This window comes from Peromyscus californicus, unplaced genomic scaffold, assembly GCF_007827085.1.
Source record: "Peromyscus californicus insignis strain IS unplaced genomic scaffold, ASM782708v3 Scaffold_4__1_contigs__length_199733344, whole genome shotgun sequence".
NCBI lineage: Eukaryota > Metazoa > Chordata > Mammalia > Rodentia > Cricetidae > Peromyscus > Peromyscus californicus.
The window spans coordinates 195,384,403-195,404,182 of record NW_026294562.1 but is presented as its reverse complement, the minus strand read 5'-3'; the positions used below and the strand labels follow the sequence as shown (position 1 = coordinate 195,404,182).

Genomic DNA, 19,780 nt, shown 5'->3' with positions numbered 1-19,780 from the left:
TTTTTCTGTACTCCATCCTACATTGATTTTAAAGTATCTACAATTGAAGCAGCTAGCAAAATGTGTCCATGTAATGATAAATTATAGATTTAGGAAATTGTTTACATGCTAATTCCAATGGCTCTAGTATAAAATATTGGCACAGTGTTTGGCTATTTAACATTTCCTGTGGAAGAACAATCCATTAATATCTCTTGACTGGCTGGGAATTATTATAAGTAGGAACTATGAAGACAAATTTTTCTCTGTCCTGTTCTTTAAGGTTATTGAGAAGATACAGTCTTTTAAATCAATAACTATAAGAGGCCATCATTTGGGTAACAGAGTAGGCAAAGGAATTCCAGATTGTAGAGAGCCCATTGGCTGAATTACCTTGTTAATTGCTCTTAGGTCTGCTACCATTCTCCACTTACCAGATTTTTTTAATAACAAATACAGGAGAATTCCAAGGGCTGGTTGATTCTTCAATATGCTGAGCATTTAACTACTATTGTACCATCTGCCCTAGGCCTCTAGTTTCTCTATTATTAAAGGTCATTGCTGAATCTGTACAGGCTTGTCTATTAACCATTTTAAAGGTAGGTTCTTGGTGCCTTTGAAAGATCAGAATCTGTTGTGCCCTGTTCTTGTACAATCTGGATGATTGGTGACTGTTCTTTATAATACTTTCTATATTTTTCTCAGAAACATGTTAGTTTATGGTTTATTTCTGATGTTTAAGGAATGTTAATCTGGGTATGCTATTGTTGTAAGAAATGATGTCCCCATAGACTCAAAGCTATATTAGCTACATGTGGTTTTAATTTTGCCCCTTTTCCTTCTGGCCTTATATATTTGGGCTATCTCACACTCTTTTTTTTTTTCACTTGAGATAATGTTCCAATCCCTAAGAGCTGAACATTTACCTCCTGAAGAGGCCAATTTGGATGCCAAGATTCTAGTGCAATTATTGTTATGTCTGCACTTGTGTCTACAAGACCCTCAATGAGAATGTCATTTATTCATATTTTTAATTTTGGTCTTTTTTCATTTATAGAATTTTTGCCAAAAAATTCACTGTATGGTTTCTCTGGATTTTTTTGTTCTCCATTCTATATCTGTTCTATATCCCCAAGCAGTCTTTTTTTGTTTGATTTGTTTTGTTTTTTATAATAGGCATTAGTTTATTTAATTGGTCTTGGAAGAGGTTTCTTCTATGCTGGAGGAAGGGACTGAACTGAATTTGTGTCATGATGGCCTGCAAGAGGCCCGTCAAGTCATTTCCCAATGGCAAAAGCAAGGGATTACCTTGACTTTCTTTTGTTGATCTACATTCATCAGTTCAATGTTTTTCTTTACCACACTTTCTGCATGTTACATAAGGGAGGGGCAGTCTGTTGTCACTGTTCCTTGAAAAAAACTTTTTTTCTAAGAATACCATGTGTACAGTCCCTTTTTTAGGTGATGTTGTTTACCAAAATTGAAACATCTGACATTGCTATTTTTCTTCAAGACTCTGGAAATCATATCCTCTATCCATGTATCATCATGGTCATGAAATTCAATATTCATTGTATCTCAGATCCATTCCTCCAAGGATGCTGATCTTGCCTTTAATGGCCCAATCACTTTTTTTCCTTGTGCATTAGCATTTTCAAAAGCCAGGATTTAATTATTATCCATCTGGCTTCTGAATTTGGTATCATTCTATTTACTGCTGAGGACAGCCTTTGTAAGGAAAAAGTGAAGGTTTCTTTTGGGCCTTGAATGACATTGTATGACTCAATTTTCTTTCCTACTTCTTCAATTCTGTCCCAAGTATTCAAGGCTGCCATTAGGTATAAAATTAGGGTGTGGTCATTAAATAAATATTGTTTTTGTATATCAATAGAAACACCTTCTCCAAGAAGTTGAACTTGCGAAATTTCCATATTCTAGCCCTACATCATTGTTCAATGGTCTTAGCCTCATCTTTCTACCATGTCTTCCACAAGGAGCTCAAACCAGCAGCTGCCGCTCATTTGAGAGAGACAATTAGGAACTGTTTTTAACTCCGTTTTAGAATCTTTTTTCTCAGTTTTTAGGTGGAAACTCTTGCCACCACGTTGGACGCCATTTGTAGCTAGAGTTTTCCTGCCTGACCCACAGTCAGGGCAAATCTCTCTCCCCTGCCACTCCCACAGCTGCTCAAACCCAACCAAGCAAACACAGAGACTTATATTGGTTACAAACTGTATGGCTGTGGCAGGCTTCTTGCTAACTGTTCTTACAGCTTAAATTAATCCATTTCCATTAATCTATACCTTGCCACATGGCTCGTGGCTTACCGGCATCTTCACATTCTGTTTCTCATCGTGGCGGCTGGCAGTGTCTCTCTCTCAGCCTTCCACTTCCCAGCTTTATTCTCCTCCTTGTCCCGCCTATACTTCCTGCCTAGCCAATGGCCAATCAGTGTTTTATTTATTGACTGATCAGCAACACATTTGCCATACAAAACATCCCACAGGACTTCCCCTTTTCTTTCTTTCTTTCTTTTTTAAATGTAGGTTTTAACTTTTACACATCTCCAAAGCCGGCTAGGTATATTTGGGAATTTGGGTATAGCTTCTCTTACTACTTCCTGCTGGAGGGGTCACTGTATCTTATGGGGACACAAAGAAAATTTTAGGATCATGGAGTAGTCCGTGAGGCTGTATCGTCGAGGCAGTTGCCTTGAAACCATTCTGGATGTTGAATCATCTTGGCCATGGTGTCATTGGAGACCTTTCAGGGGGTCTTGGCTGGTCAAACCTGATGTATCTTAATCTGGAACAAATCCATATCCTCTGGTTTTCTGTGAAAACAAAAGGAGAGCCTCCTTTCCAAAGCAACATATCCTTACATCCAAATTTTGAAGTCAAGGTACCTTTAAAATATACATTTTGGCATAACGCAACAGCTTTTACAATCAAATGTTTTTCTTCAGTTACGAATATCAAAGAGAACATAATCCAGATTCTCTGTGTGGGAGTCATCCTTATGTGGCTTATTTTTTATATTACCTTGAGACTATTGCTTTAAACTACAGCATTCTAAGACTGAAACTGTGCTGTGGCTGCTGGCTCTGCCCACTTCAGCTTCCCAACATGGCGGTGGTATATTTTCCACCAGCTTTGGGAGCCATCAACTCTCTGAAATAGTAGGTCATTCGTTACATGAACTATGAACCAATAGCTGAGGAACCCCCAACTGGATCAGGCCCTCTGAATAGGTGAGACAGTTGATTGGCTTGATCTGTTTGGGAGGCATCCAGGCAGTGGGACTGGGTCCTGTGCTCAGTGCATGAGCTGGCTGTTTGAAACCTGGGGCTTATACAGGGACACTTGTCTCAGCCTGGGAGGAGGGGACTGGACCTGCCTGGACTGAATCTACCAGGTTGAACTCAATCCTCAGGAGAGTCTTTGCCCTGGAGGTGATTGGGAATGGGGTGTGGGCTGCGGGGAAGGCAGGGGGTGGGGTGGCAGGGGGGGAGAACAAGCGATTCCATGGCTGATATGTAAAATTAATTAAATTATAAAATAAAAAAAGAAATAGTAGGTCTATTCTTCTATCAAAGCAGCATGTAGCCCAGAAACCTCTTTTTTTGTTTTGTACTAGCAAAGGCTAAATCCACCACTCAGCTCAATGTGCCACTTGCAGAGGCCTTATTCCTGCCATACTGCCGTGGGAGCAAACTCACGCCAAGAACCCACCATAGTAGATAGTAGCTCAAACACATAGGCTGCCACTAGCTTGAAAGAGACAACTAGGAACTGATTTTAGTTTTGTTTTAGAATCTTTTTACTCAGGTTTCTAGGTGGAAAGTCTCAAAGGCCAACACTTTGAGTGCCATTTGTAGCTGGAGAGTTTTCTCTGGGTCCCGCCAAGCCCCGGCAGTCCTACAGCCAACTTATAAAGTAAACACACAGATGCTTATACTATTTACAAACTGTACAGCCGTGGCAGGCTTCTTGCTAACTGTTCTTATATCTTAAATTAACCCATTTCTATAAATCTATACCTTGCCATGTGGCTCGTGGCTTACTGGCATCTTCACATGCTGCTTGTCATGACACAGGTGGCTGTGTCTCTTCTCCACCTTCCTGTTCTCTCAATTCTCCTCTCTGTTAATCCCACCTATACTTCCTGCCTGGCCACTGGCCAATCAGTGTTTTATTTATTGACCAATCAGAGCAACATACAGACCAACCCACAGCAACCAACTTTTTAAATTATAAAAAGAAAATGATCAAACAAATAATATTCATAATTGATGCTATGTAAATCCCATCAACATTAATTATCCTCTCATTTAATTATTCCATTTTCAAATCACTTAATGTGCTATCGAACAGAGACCAAATTTATGTGTGAAAAAATTCTCTTTTAACTAATTCCTCCTTTTAAGAAATCTTTGACTCACCAAATTTTCTGATAATAACGATTTTGATGTGAGGCTGACTGCTTCAGAGTAGAGCAGTAGAAGCCCAAGTGAGTTTCAAGGCAGCTACCTAGTGTGGTAGCAGTTGGAGGTGGGGATCCAGAGAGAGCCCACAACCCACCAGGAGAGAAGAAGCCAAAGAGAACCTGGCCCACATGGTGTGAAGACTCTGGCTACATGCAACTTGGGCCAGTGGCAAGGACCTACAAGGCCAAAAGTGGCTTTTTAGTGAATTCATTCCACAAATGTTGGGTTCCTAGATGTAACATGAATTGCTAAATTGTCTTCTTAATAAAAAGAAAACAAATTTAGATATTGGGGTAAAATCTGAAATGATCAGAGAGGCAGAACATCAAGCCACTACTACTTACCCCTATGGAGTCCTCAGCCTAAAGAAAGCAAGCTCCTCTCTCAATCCTGCCTTATCACTTCCTCTTTCTGCCCAGCTCTATTACTTCCTGTCTGTCTGCACAGACATCCAGAACTCTGTGGTTAACTAGCATCTAGCTAAACCTTGTGATTAGCAGGCAAGCTTTTTAGTTAGATCACAAATAAAATATCACAACTGGGGAGGGACAATGCCAGCCTGTAACAATAAAGAAATTCAAAGCAGCCATATTTTGAAGCAAAATCTTCATGAATGTATGTATCTGATTTCCAAGTCAACAAGATGAACAGTTACAAATATCTAATTTTCATTAAGAATATGTTAAAAATGAGGAACATGTGATTGATTGAAAGGTCAAATGAATAATTCAACACACAGAAATCCTGTCTGAAATGTAAAGTAACAGACTGAAGAGATAAAAAAGTCTAATAAAACAAAGAAAGAAGATAAAAAAATCTGCAAGAAGAAATATTAAGAATAACCAAGAAGACAATGCAAAGCAAAATAAAAACAAAACCGAACAATCAACACTCATGATATTTTCAAGAAGTCTAAGAAACCCAAATAGCTTACACAAGGAGATAAAAGATTTACTAATGGGAACTATGAAACACTGAACACAGAAATTGAAACAACCTAAGTATTTCCAAAGACTGCCCTTTTTCATGGTCCAGTAATATCATACAGTTCACATGGCTACATAAGTCAGTTGAGTCCAATCTCTATAGAAATCCCTGTGCAGTCTTCTCAAAAATACAGAAAATTAGTCCAAAATTTCATAAAGCAGTTCCCCAAACCTCCAAATGTTCAAATCAATCCTCAGCAAGAAAGGTAGTAGCAAAGTTACCACAGTATTTAAAATCAAATATACTATGTTTACTGCCATAGGAAAATTAGTTACCAAAAAAAAAGTAATCCTTGAAGGTGAATTAAGAGCAGACACATAAGTGAATGAGGTATGATAGAAGTTTATAAAGCAAAGGCCTAATTGAATATAATCCTCTGAATCTTGATAAGGAATCTAAACAATGCTTTTCAGAAAAGAGTGCATTTGGAAGAGAAGAAGCTATAAATGTCAGTGTCCACCTGCACTGTGTTTAACTAAGTCCTCACCAATTACCTAGTGAATAACTCAACTTAGGATTATGAAATGCCTTAACATAATTCAAGAACTTAAAACTACTCTAGGAAAAGAGATTCATTTGAGCACCGATGTAAAGACAGTGACTTCCTGAGTAGTATGGAAATACTTCAGGAAGTAGTGATAGAAAGTGAAAACTCATGTGTTTCACAAAGAAAACAATCATCAGCATAAAGAGGAATCACAGCATAAAAGAAAATCTTTCCTGGCTAAACATCATCCAATTCACTAAAATCAAGAATATATACTGCACTAGGTAAAGTTGATTTCAAAAGAAAATGGTGGAATTGCATGAGATACTGAATCAAATAAGAAAGCACAATGCAAAACAGAAAGACTTGACAGTGTAAGAGCATGAAAGATGGACAACAAAGCTATAGAATACCACATTCAAACACCAATAGTGGAAAGGAAGGTGAATAAAGAACACAACATTTCTAGGATATGATCAAAAGAACAAAACTAAGTTAAAAGCTATCAGAGAGATTATGTTTAACAGAGGTGTAGAAATTTCCCAAATGAAGAGAAAGAAATGGACATTCTAGCATGAGAGGTGTTTAGAGTCCAGACAGTTATGGCTAGAGAAGAAACTCTGTCACTCATATTGTAGTCAGATATTGGGAAATACATAACTAATAAAACAATTAACAAGATATAAAGAGAAATGACATCACTCTGCAAGAGAAAATAAAACAGAAGGATGTCAGGCTTCTCATTAGCATCTAGTTAGCAGCAAGACATGGAAAGATGCAGTTCAACACTTAAGGGGAGCACTGCTTTAATCTAAGCACTTGGAAGTTGGAGACAAGTAGATGTCTATACATTCAAGGATAGCTTGTTCTTGGAAGATAAATGGATGGCAGCTAAGGCTACATAGAGAGACCCTGTCTCAAAATTAGTAAGTTATTAAATAAGAAAAGATAAGGAGATGGCTTAGAGTCAAGTTTGCTGCACTAAGAGAAGCCATTTGTAAAACTGAAGGAGAACTAGGAGCAAGGATTATAAAGTTTTCAGTGAAAACAAGTGTCTTAGCAGATCCCAACAACATCTAGGGAATTATTAGGGAACACATTAAAATTTCAATTATAAAAAAAAAGTGAAAAATATTGAAGTAGACAAATTCCTGATACATATGACCTGATTTGATTACTCCAAATTGTATAAGCAATTATAGAAGACTGAAGAATCATCATAAAAACGATCTTTACTCAGGAAACCCAGGACTGGATGGATCCTTTGCTGACTTCTGCCAAACCTTTAAAGAGCTGACACCAATGTTTTTAAGAGTGTCCTGAAAACCAGAGAGAGAAGAAACACAGCAAAACTCAATCACTGAATCAATCATCATCCTGATCATGTGTTCAATTGTGGTGGCCCTCATGTGGAATGGAGAGAACACTTGACTTGTAACCCCCAAACTCATAAAAGAAAGCACCTCCCCAAAATAAATAAATGAATGTAACAAGAATATAAACAGAAAAAGAGCATAAAATCCTTGTTAAGAAAAGATTTTAAGACATATTAATGTATAAATCATGAAATGAAAGTTTAAATACACTGAGTCCCAGGAATTATGGAACTGCTAAATACATTAATAAATAGCACAGAGAGATCTTGGTTGAAGAAATATAAATTACCAAAAGAAGAAATAAAGAGTGTTTATATCCATCTGCATCAATTGGATGCAAGTTAAAAAATATGTGCTATTCCCCATCCCCCAGTCATATGGTTGTCATCAGGAAGACAAATATCTCAGTCTCTTTATGTTCTTTCTCATTTTATGCTTTTGTGGATTTGGGAAAGGTGGAAGAAATGGAGAGAACTCTGATGTGGTCATCATCTGTAGTTTTGAACAGATTTGGGCAGCAGTGGTGTATCTGATAGCTACAGATATGGTAGAGTTGGCCTGTCACAGCACCTGCTACTGAGGCTGTCATTTGTCAGGAGCTGTGAGAAACTCCAGTGTTTCTTCTATACTTACACTTTTGGTTTCTTTCCTGTGACCAATAACAGTCTAAATAGACCACACTTTACTACAAAATATAACAGAGATTGGTAATGAAACATGAGCATGTACAAGAGTCCGAGTGTGATTAAACAGAGGACACAATAAAATATAGTGTGGAATATTGCCATTCTTGGCCATCCTGGTCTACAGAGCAAGATCCAGGACAGGCACCAAAACAATACTGATTAACAATGTCATGAAAAACAAACAAATGAAAAAAGTACAAGAAGCCAGCAGAACACCAAGTAGACTGGACCAAAAAGAAAATTTCACTTGGTACATAATAATCAAAATACTGAATGTATAAAACAAAGAAGTATATTAAAAGCTGAAATGAAAAAGAATCAACTAAACAATTAACACATAAAGGCAGAGTCAAACACCTGACTTCCCTGGGAAGTCTTTAAAAGTCAAAAAGTCATGGGCAAATATCATAGAGTCTCTAAGAGACCTTTGATGCCAACCCAGACTACTATACCCAGTAAAATTTAGTCACCATAGATGGACAAAATAAGATACTCAATGATAAAACAAAGTTTTAGAAATAGCTGTCTGTAAATATTGTCCTACAAAAGTCTCTAGAGAAATAATATAACCTAAAGAGGTTAATCACACCCTAGGGAACACAGGGAATAAATATTTCCAGACAAGCAAATTAAAAGAATAAAAATGCACACACACACACACACAAAACCTGCACTACTAACACAAACACCCAAATAACAACAACAACAACAACAACAAAATAAGAGAAATCCACAATCATTCATCATTATCATTTCTCAATCTCAATGATTTCAATTCCACAATAAAAATACCCACACTGATAGAATGGATGTGAAAATAGAATCCATTCCTCTGTTACATTATGGACACATCCCTTTACATCAAGGATAGATACCAAGATCCCAGCTGGATTAAGAACAGAGAGGGAGAAAAAGGAATAGGTGACCATGGTAAAAGAAGACAACATGAGAATAGGAAGAAGCAAAGTGCTAGAGAGGCCCACAGAAATCCACAAAGATACCCCCACAACAGACTGCTGGCAATGGTCGAGAGACAGCCCGAACTGACCTACTCTGGTGATGGGATGGCCAAACACCCTAATTGTCGTGCTAGAAACCCCATCCAACTACTGAGGGATCAGGATGCAGAGATCCATGGCTAGGCCCCGGGTGGAGCTCTGGGAGTCCAATTAGTGAGAAAGAGGAGGGTGTATATGAGCTAGAATTGTTGAGACCAAGGTTGGATAAAGCACAGGGACAAATAGCCAAATGAATGGAAACACATGAACTATGAACCAATGGCTGAGGGGTCCCCAACTGTATCAGGCCCTCTGAATAGGTGAGACAGTTGATTGGCTTGGTCTGTTTGGGAGGCATCCAGGCAGTGGGACATGGTCCTGTGCTCATTGCATGAGTTGGCTGTTTGAAACCTGGGGCCTATGCAGGATCGCTTGGCTCGTCCTTGGAGGAGGGGACTGGACCTGCCTGGACTGAGTCTATTAGGTTGATCTTAGTCCTCGGGGGACTTTGACCTGGAGGAGGTGGGAATGGGGGGTGTGCTGGGGGAAGGTGAGGGAGGCAGGAGAGGGGAGAACAAGGGAATCCGTGGCTGTTATGTAGAACTGAATTGTATTGCAAAATAAAAAAAAAATAAAAAAAGATCAGAACTATATATTTCAAGCAAATGGACCTAACAAGCCCTCAGGTGTAGGTGTTAGTTATTTAGCGGTGCTCTTACCCTGTGAGGAAATGTCATGATACATGACAGAATCCACTATGAAGAGTTTTACTAAGATAAAGGAGACAAACTAGTGCTCAGGCCTTTGGAGAGACACATGTGTGGAGAAGAGGAAGAAGGAGGCCGGGAATATGGTGCCGGCTTATAAAGACTGGGTGGCACGTGCGTACACAGGTCGATGTGGCTACTCCACGCATGCACAGATCACATGGTTGCATTGCACGCTCTTTGGAAACCATGTAAAGCCATGGCATCCTGGTCAGGCAAGACGCCTTGACTCAGAAATGGCTATTTTGACCTGGAACTGGCTAGGTGGAAGTGTCTAGGTCCTCCAGGCATACGTAAACATGCCCAAACTTGGGGGCGTGTTGTGAATCCATTACCCCTGACTCTTCTTTTTTATAAAAGAAAAAAATGTGGTTGAGTGTGTATAGGGTGACATTTCTCTCAAAGAATGCTTGCGGCTGAAGAGTGGGCATCGGTTGGCTCTTGGGGAAATGGGGAGTGTAGCTTGTGAAGTCCTGGGAGGATGGTGGGGGAGTTCAGAAGTTCTGCCATCCCCTTGTTCTGCAGCTGTCCATCCATGCTCTGGCTGGGAACCTTCTGTTTGACAAGATACTATTGACATAGAAAAAGCTTAGAGAAAAAAGAATCATTATTATTTTATTTTTGGAGTTGGCATTTATCTGAGGTAGACCTGGCCTTAGTACTCTGCTTAATTTTTATCTGAGACAAACCTTAATAGAGGTAGTTTATTTAAGGCACCTGTTTCCTTTGCTAGTTTAGCATTTAGGAAACGCAGGTGATCAGTTACTGAATATTGAACAATGATAGATTGTTGTATTATATTTTTCCTTACTACGTGGATATTTTTTATTGTTCTTTTTGTCTCCAGCTTTGTGTGGTCCTAGTTGGGAAAGGAAGGGGTGATACCTTATTCCTCTGGCATTGGTGACAAGGCAGTGGATCCTGATGTCCTCTGGAGCTTAAGACTGCAAGGCTCTGTTGGTTTTGATATATAGGAAGAGAGATTTTTCTGGGATGGAGGTGAGATAAAAGGTTTTAGATGAGACAGGTGGACCCAGTGAGGAAATCCCTTGTGTTTAGCAGCTGTAGGAGTCACAAGAATTACCTTGAAGGGTCTCTGCCAATTAGGGGAAAGGGGTGAAGGGCACTGGCCTGGAGGGAAAAGAAGATCCTGATCTTCAATGTGTATTGGAGGTGGACAATTATTGTCACATGGCTGAGGTAATAAACAGTCTGCATAGCTCCATAGGATAGACCTTTGATGACATAAAGGGGAGTTAACAGGCTATCTGGAACAGTTGGAGGGTTGGATAAAAGACCTGGTATTAGAACTTGCCTTTCATATATTAGTTCAAATGGAGAAATTGAAAGAAGCTTTTTAGGAAGAATCCTGAGCCTGAGAAGAGCTAGAGGCAATAATCTTACCCAGTCGAGATGAAGTTCCTGTGAAATCTTAGGAAAAATAGTTTTTAAAGAATGGTTGGTATGCTCCACCTTTCCTGAGGATTGAGGACGGTATGGGATATGAAAATGCCAAGGAATGTTAAGAGCCTTAGCTTGTGTCTGAGAAATCTGAGAGGTGAACTCTTGGCTATTGTCAGACTGAAGAGAAGCAGGAACCCCACAACGAGGAATAATTCCTCAGGGAAGGAGGCCTGCAACTGTCTGAGCCCACTTATTAGAAACCGGATATGCCTCCACCTAATTTGAAAATGAGTCTACCATCACGAGGAGATGTTTAACTTTCCTGACGGTGGGCATATGGGTAAAATTGAGCTGCCATTCAGTCCCTGGAAGGGAACCTCTAGCCTGGTCAGTAGGAAAAGGCTGACTCCTGTACTTGGAATTAGCATCTGTTTTTTAGCAGATCTCACAAGGGGCAGTAATAGTTCTTAAGAACTATAAGTCCTCAGAGGTGGGCTGCAGGTGAGCTTTTATGAATTGAAACAGAGCAAAATTATTAGGATGAAAGAGATGGTGTAGATAGGAAAGAATTTGTCTAGTGTCTGGGGTTCCCAATGAGGGTGGAGGCTGTACTCTATGGATTCCCTGTGGTGGGTGAGGTGAAAATTGGCCCTGGAGGGCCGCTGTCCTGGCTGCCTGCTCAGCCCGGTTGTTTCCCCTAGAGATGATGGAGCTATCGGTCTGGTGAGACCAGCAGTGGACAATTCCTATAGCCCTGGGGAGGTGGAAAGGCTCCAGCATGGCCATTATTTGGCCTGAGTTAGATATGGATCCCCCTTTTGCTGTGAGAAGGCCACGCTACCTCCACATAGCAGCATGGGAAGGAGAAGATGAAAATCATATTTAGAGCCTGTGCAAACGCTTAGAGATTGTCCCTGTGCCAGTTGGAAGCACGGGTGAGAGCTATCAGCTCAGCCTGTTGGTTAGTTTTGTGGGTGGGTAATGCCTGTGCCTCTATTATCTCAGTATCTGACACTATGGCATAACCTGCTTTATGGGTCCCTTCATATAAAAAGGAGCTGCCATCTGTATACCAGGTATAAGTAGCCTGAGGCTATGTGCCCTCCTGTATGTTTGAAGGGCGAGTTAAGAGTTCCTCTAAGGTTTCAGTGCAGAAATGAGAAGGAGAATAGTCTGCATTAGGTTGAGGGAGGAGGCTTGAAATATTAAGAAGTGGACAAGTCCGGAAAGTAAGTGTGACATCCTCTAGTAATGCCACCTGGAGAGAAAGAATCCAGGAAGGAGGTAAAGTTTGTAAGCCTTCAGAAGTTAAAAGATGGGACAGATTATGATGAGAAAACACAATAATGGGTAACCCAAAGCTTAGCTTTTTTGATTCCCGAATAAGGAGCTCTGCAGCTGCTAAGGCATGGATGCAAGGTGCCCAGCCTTGACTGGTAAGTGTCTAGCTTCTTTGACTGATAGGCTACAGGTGCAAAGGAGGGTCCCAGCTGATGTCCTAGAGTTCCCAGAGCAAATCCCTCCTTCTCTGCTACATAGAGGGAGAAGGAATGGGTTAAGTCTGGGAGATGAAGTGCTGGGGCTTGAAGAAGGGCCTGTTGGAGCTTTTGGAAAGGTGTAGTGACAGGATGGAGGAGAGGATCATGTGGCGAGCCCTAAGCTGCCTCGTACAAGGGGCAAGCAAGGAGAGAAAAAGATGGAACTCAAGACCGTAGGAAGCCAGCTATTCCAAGGAAAGACAGAATCTCCTGTTTAGTAGAAGGGACTGTAAGGGACTGGATTAGATGCTTTCTGTCTATAGTAATAGCCTTGCGAGTTTGAGTAATGGATAGACCCAAATAGGTGAACTGGGGAGTTGATAACTGAACTTTAGAAGGAGATACTCTGTAACCTCGGCTGGATAAGAAATTTAGGAGAGCAAAGGTGTTAGTTTGGCTAACCTGTAAGGACGGGCTACAGAGTAAAATATCATCTACATACTGTATTAGTTTAGAGCCAGGGTGAGACAGAGAAAGCAGGTCAGAGACCAGAGCCTGAACAAATAGGTGTGGACTGTCTCTGAATCCCTGCGGCAGAACAGTCCAGGTCAGCTGTGTGGACCGCTGCATGTCAGGGTCAGTCCAGGTAAAAGCAAAGATATTTTGAGACTGAGGACTGAGAGGAATAGAAAAGAAGGTGTCTTTGAGATCTAGAACTGAGAAGTGAGAGGTTCCCGAAGGGATAGTGGACAGGAGAGTATAAGGGTTAGGCACTACAGGATGGAGGGTGAACACTGCAGAATTAATGAGCTGGAGGTCTTGAACCAGACTGTAGGTTCCATTAGACTTTTTAACTGCAGGTATGAGGGTGTTAAAAGGTGAAGAGGTTAGGCAGCGCAGCTTTTTCCTGAGAAGGTCAGAAATGATAGGCTTAAGTCCTCTTAGGCTCTGGAGTGAGAGAGGGTACTGAGCTTGGGTGATATATCTGGCAGGATCTTGTAGCTTGATAATAATAGGCGGATGGTGTCCACCAATACAAGGGTTTTGGGTATCCCAGACTTTTGGGTCTACCTGAGAGCCTGGAAAGGGAAAAGAATTGTTACAGTCAGTAGAGTGAGAGTCTATAATAATGAACTTGTTCTACTATCTCCCATTATTCATTTCCCCCACACTATAGCAAAGCACCTATGAAGGTCTTGACTGTTTCCCTGAATGTATGATGTCTAACTTCATTCTGAAAGTCATGGGCTCTGTAACATCCTACATGGACTGGTTTTGGTTTCAGTTTCCTACAGTATTAATCACAGGACATAGTAACATAGACCATATTCCTAAAGGATCTTCTCTAATCCAGACATAATCTTCTATTCTTTCATTGTACAAAAACAACCAGTATTTCCCTCAGTAGTGTGGACTAATCCCATTTCCTAGCACCATTATTCCTACAGTAACCTGCTCACATGAGGCCATTGACAGCTCAACTTGACCAGGATGAAATATCAAGTTCTAATTTGAAGAAATATTTATATTGTTTCCAGGCAGTAGTACTCCAGCTCTTGAAAGCACATTTCTAGGACAGCAGTCAATAAAGTCCTTGCATAAATAAGCATTTTTCCCTGCTACATGAGAGGTAATGTTGAGTGGAAACATTCCAATTTCCACACCAGAATTCCTTGACCCATAACTGATGGATAAGAAAGACAGCATACAATATATTGCATCCTGATTCAAAGCATTTACCACCTTCTGAAAAGTGCTGTCACAGCCCTTTGTGCAAACACCACATAAATGGTATCTTACCTGTGAAAAGCTATGTTACCATTACACCATGCTTGTTGATAAAGGATGGTGGAGGACATATTAAACTAGTGGTTTCCATGAATATGGGCCTAATGTTGTAAATCTCTTCCTGTGAAGAGAGTTCCTTTGTAAGAAATAATGCTCCATTAGTGTCCTAGTCCCTCCACTGAAAGATGTGTCTTGTTACTGGAGATGACTGGTTTAGTCTACATATCCTGTATTGCTAAGAGACTGGGCTAGGGTCACCCTCATCTATTCCTGGGAGTTTTCAGTGCTCTAGGTTTCTAGCTCATCACAGAGTTGTCCTCAGATTCCAATTATCTAAGTACTCTCCTTCATGTGACTGACCTAATCCCTGTGCATATATGTTACAGTGGTATAACTTAGTCTTCTTGTGAGAATCCTAACAGTGAGATGAGGGGCTGTGTCTGACTCTGTTAACTGATTCCTCCTTCTGATTACCTCTTCTAGCACTGATAGAAAAGGAAGTGCCCAGTCTTACTGAAAATTTATATACCATGGCTTTCTGATATCCATGGGAGGCCCACATGTCTCTGGAGAGAAACAGGGAAGGAGAACTGGATGTGTCTGTTGTGTGAATAGGGATGAGAGGAGGACTCTTAAAGAGGGGAGGGACCTGAAACTGATTGTGATTAAAAAAGAAACACACACACACACACACACACACACACACACACACACACACACACACAAGAAACAATGCTGTCTGGAATACCATGATGGTGTGTAAGATACTCAACAAGGCACTCAATGTTAGTGTTGACATGTGCATTATGCTCTGGATAAGCAAATTCATAACAAGAATAAGTATGTAGTCCATTAAGGTGAAAACATTTTGCTTTCTTCTTTTAAATTTTCTTCCTTTTATTAAAAACAAATACTTTTCTCATATAATATATCCTGATCAATTTTCCTTCCCTCTACTCATACCACTCCCTCCCACTCTTCGATCATATTGAGATCCACTTGATTTCTGTCTCTCATTTAAAAAGAATGAGCTTCTAAGAGGTAACAACAAAATATAAAGTGAGATATAATATGCTAAAACAAAAAACAAAATATCATAGAATCTCAGTGACAAAGTTCAAAGAGGGTTGTGCATAAACAGCAATCCCTTAGAAGACATTCACACAGCATCTAGATATCCTGTTTTGGTAATTCAGTTCCTCCTGCTTTCTATGTTCCTGAAACTCAAGTGATGAAGGGATTTACTAATTTCACTGCCAACTGTACTATTTTGATGTTTAAGTTTGTCTTCTAGTGCACATGACTGAAAAAGAAATAATAATGTTTATCAATCCTCAGACAAGTGTCTGTGGGTTTTTATTCACAACACTCTTCCATCCTTTCTTTAGGGAACTTATCAATGTGTTGGAGCACCAACTTATTTATACAACATAATACAAAAGACTTTGACTGTGTTAGCATATCCTGTGAACTAGGAAATAGAACGATTGTCATAACAGCTTCATTTGGTTCATTGTGTGAAGGATACATTTAGAGACTATTAAATTATTATGCTTTATAGAGAAAAGAGAAGGATTTCCTATCATCCTCATGTTCTCAAAACAGGGTAAATAGCTGGTCAACTCACTGAACTAGGTACAGGTATTTATCAGAACAACACATCTACCCAATTATTTACTGAGGATTAACTAGGACAGCAGAGTTACAGTACCTCAAAGCATAGAATCCAAACAAGAAGCTTCATGTCTCAGTTAGTTGGTCAATTTGGAACTGAATAATTTAGTAAGATCATTAATTTTCTCAAAGTGAGAACTAAGCAGATTTTACTGGATGTGGACATTATATTAATATGCATGTATAGATGTGTCATAGAAGCAAAGAATCTCTGAGACACAGACACTAAGCAAGGTAGAATCTACTGACTTCTTTTGGTTTGGAAAATCATGATGTCTCAATCATTTTGCTGGGTTCCCTCCATCATGGGATTTTGACCCTTTCTCTACTCACTACACTTGGAATGCCATCCTCTAATGTCCACTGTTAACATCTATCTCAGTTGTTTTGATATGAAAAGTTTCTTGCTTCATTCTTGTGACCAAATAATCCAAAGAGGAGTTCATCCCTGAGATCTTACTGCCTGTTGTTTTAGGTGAAATCATGGTGCCTAAGGGTGCAGAAGAAAATCTATAAACATATTTTCCAGCTTGTTTTTCACCTGAATACAGGGCCTCAGATGCATAGCCCAAGGGTAGAAAGAGTTCCAGAATTCTCAGTGGCAGTGGAAGTGGTATAAGTAAGTGCTCAGAGTGTGACAGCTCTCTGGATTATTGTGACAGCCTCACCCATCAACAAAGTTAGAAGCGCAGAGGGTCACAAACACTTGAGCTAAGTATAAACCTGCAGGACCCTGTGAGATCTGGATCCATCAGACTTATGTCTGAGCAGACATATGTGTTGGTGGGATGTTTTCTTTTGGTTATTATTATCAGGATCTTGTTTAATCACAGTCATGCATACGCCTATAACTCCTCTGAGTGTTATTTCAGAATCAAAGAAGATTTTCACCATGAAGGAGATGAAAACATTGGTGTATTTTTCCCAGTTCATACTTTGTACACAGACAACAAAGTTCCACATCCTTATCTGCCAAACATTTACACCGACTTTCGCATACAGTAAGTGTTGTTCATTTATGCTGTTTTAGATTTCATGTTACAAATGACCCAGGTGATATGTGTATTCAAGCTCCTATGCTTCTTATTTTTATCATGAAAAACCCTCTTCTAATTCAAAAATCCTTATGTAATTGTATGTTATTCTTCATTTATTTTGTATTCTCAAAGATGATACAGTAAGTTGCTTGTTTGTTTATTGATCTTTGTTTCCAAATATGACAATTGAAATATTGGATCTTTCTTGGCCATGCCTTTACAGTAACGTTTCTCATATTAGGTCTTAGAGGAAGGATAGTTTTATCAAAGTTTACCTGGCTCTTCTGGACAGTCTAAAAGTCTATATGTACTCATGTAAAAAAGGTGATGCCTCCAAAAGTTGTTACTATGGAGGGATGTGATGGTAGAGTAACTATTTTGCACCTGCTAGATACCACTGATTTAGCAGTAATTGTCAGATTTAGAAGCTGGCAATAGTTTCTTCTTGTCAAAACAGCTATGCCTGTCTTCAAAATTTTTTAATTAAATTAATTATTTACTAACATTTTACTACCAGAAGCATTTTTCCCTTTTGCATGTCTTTCCATGCATTTCTAACAAGTTTTTAATCTCATTTACATGGATGTGGTCATAAAACACATTGACAAGATTGTAGCCACTTAAGGTTGTTTCTTACTAAGTCAGAAATAAAGTTAAGTTTGTGGTAGCGAAATATTTTTGTTACTACAAAAGAGTAATATGTGTGTGTTTCTCATTTTCCATTACTCCCTCAAAATCTTCCGTTGTACAATACTTTTCCTAATTTTTTTCGTACATGTTGAGGAACAAGAGATGTATGTATCTCAAAGCTAAAATTATTTTGTAAGGCTTCTGATTACATTCTTTATTACACTGAGAGAGTGCATATATGTTTTCAAAGAGGGATTATATCTGCTCTCTAAGTTTCTTTGTCTTTTTCATGCATATAATTTTTACATGCCTAGAAATGATCAACTTAATTATCAAGATTAAAAAACAACTTAGCTGTGGGCAGGAATTTTTCTTCACTACTTTGGTTTTTGTGTGGTCTAAATTTTTAAACAGATTTTATTTTAGGGCTATTGTAACTCTTCAGATAATATGATATACAAACATAAAATTATATATTAATTTCCAGATTAATGTAAGTTTTCTTTTGAGGCAGCATGACTTAGTCTAATGGACTGCACATAATATAGACTTTACAAGACATTTTTACCTAAATTTTTGTGTGTGTCCATGTACACTCATGCCTCAAGTCTCACATGCAGGTGAGAGATCATCTGTGGAAGGACAACTTAACCTTCCACCATGTGTGTGTCGACATCAAATTCATCCCATACCCAGTGCTAGGTTTTTTGCCCTAGGTGAAATATTTTTTTTCCATATGACAAATCCTGTATGCATGGTGCCTGTTATCCTTCCAAATTAAAATAGTTACTGTCTCTAGAAATTAATGAGATGAAGAACATGTCTATCCCATTGTCTTTAAATTTTGGTTCACTAGATATATCAAAGTAGATTACCCCAAATCTCCAAACATTTCTTATGTTAATAATGTGACAAAAATCCATGTATCACATTAATATTATCTTTTAAAATTTGGATGTTAGAAGTTTTTCCTCCTCTACTATAAGTATATGCCCTTTTGTGAGCAGTTTCACACATCAAAATCGAAAAGCATTTCCTTGCAGCTTATTCTAAAATGCATTGCAGTGGTGTAGATGTAACCAACCATCTTATTAAATAAGAAACACAGAGCCGATTCAGAGAAGAAAGTCAAGAGGTCAGAGCTAAGAGCCTCAACCTTCCTGCTTCAGCGATCCTCTTCAGCCAAAGAGCTCTCCGAAACGGAGCTGCTTCCTGTGTGTTTGTCTTTATAGCCTTTCTGTTCTGCCTTCTCATTGGTTGTAAACCCAAACACATGACTGCCCTCGTCACTACCTGTCTGTAGAGATTTCCAGGTCTTCTATGGTTGGTATTGAGATTAAAGGCATGTGTCTGCAATGCTGGCTGTATCTTTGAACACACAGAGATCTCCCTAGCTCTGTCTACCAAGTGCTGGGATTAAAGGCGTGTGCCACCACTACCAGGCTCTTGCTATGGCTCTAATAGCTCTGAACCCCAGGCAACTTTATTTATTAACATACAATTAAAATCACATTTCAGTGCAAATAAAATACCACCTTACAGTGGGATGCTTGTTTTAAAATTTTTTGTTACTTCATTTATTTTTGAAATTGTAATGCAATTGGAGTATTTCTCTTTTCCTTCCTTACCTCCAAACTTTCTCACATAAGTCTTCTTCCTTCCTTCCAAATTTATTGACTGTTTAAAAAATCATTAATATATAAACATAAGGGTATATATATACACACATGTTCCTAACTACAAACAGATCAGTCTACATTAATGTACTCCTATGCATAGTTTTGAGGATGACATTTTGCTATTGGATATTTGATGGCTTTGCTTTTCCCTGTAGAAGACTATTTCTCTAACTTTTGATTTCCATAGTTCCCTCCAGTTCTTTGTCTAGAAATAAGACCATATGATCTTTCTCCCAGCCACTTTGGTATATCTATTATTGTATTCTTAATTCATATCATGTTCAGGCAGTCATGTTCATGAAACTTTCAGGATAAAACATTGAT

General features: G+C 39.2%; 1 pseudogene; it reads left to right on the top strand.

Moving 5' to 3' along the window:
- The window catches only part of LOC128124298 (vomeronasal type-2 receptor 116-like), a 55,960-nt pseudogene that overhangs the window by 20,564 nt on the left and 15,616 nt on the right, over window positions 1–19,780 (top strand).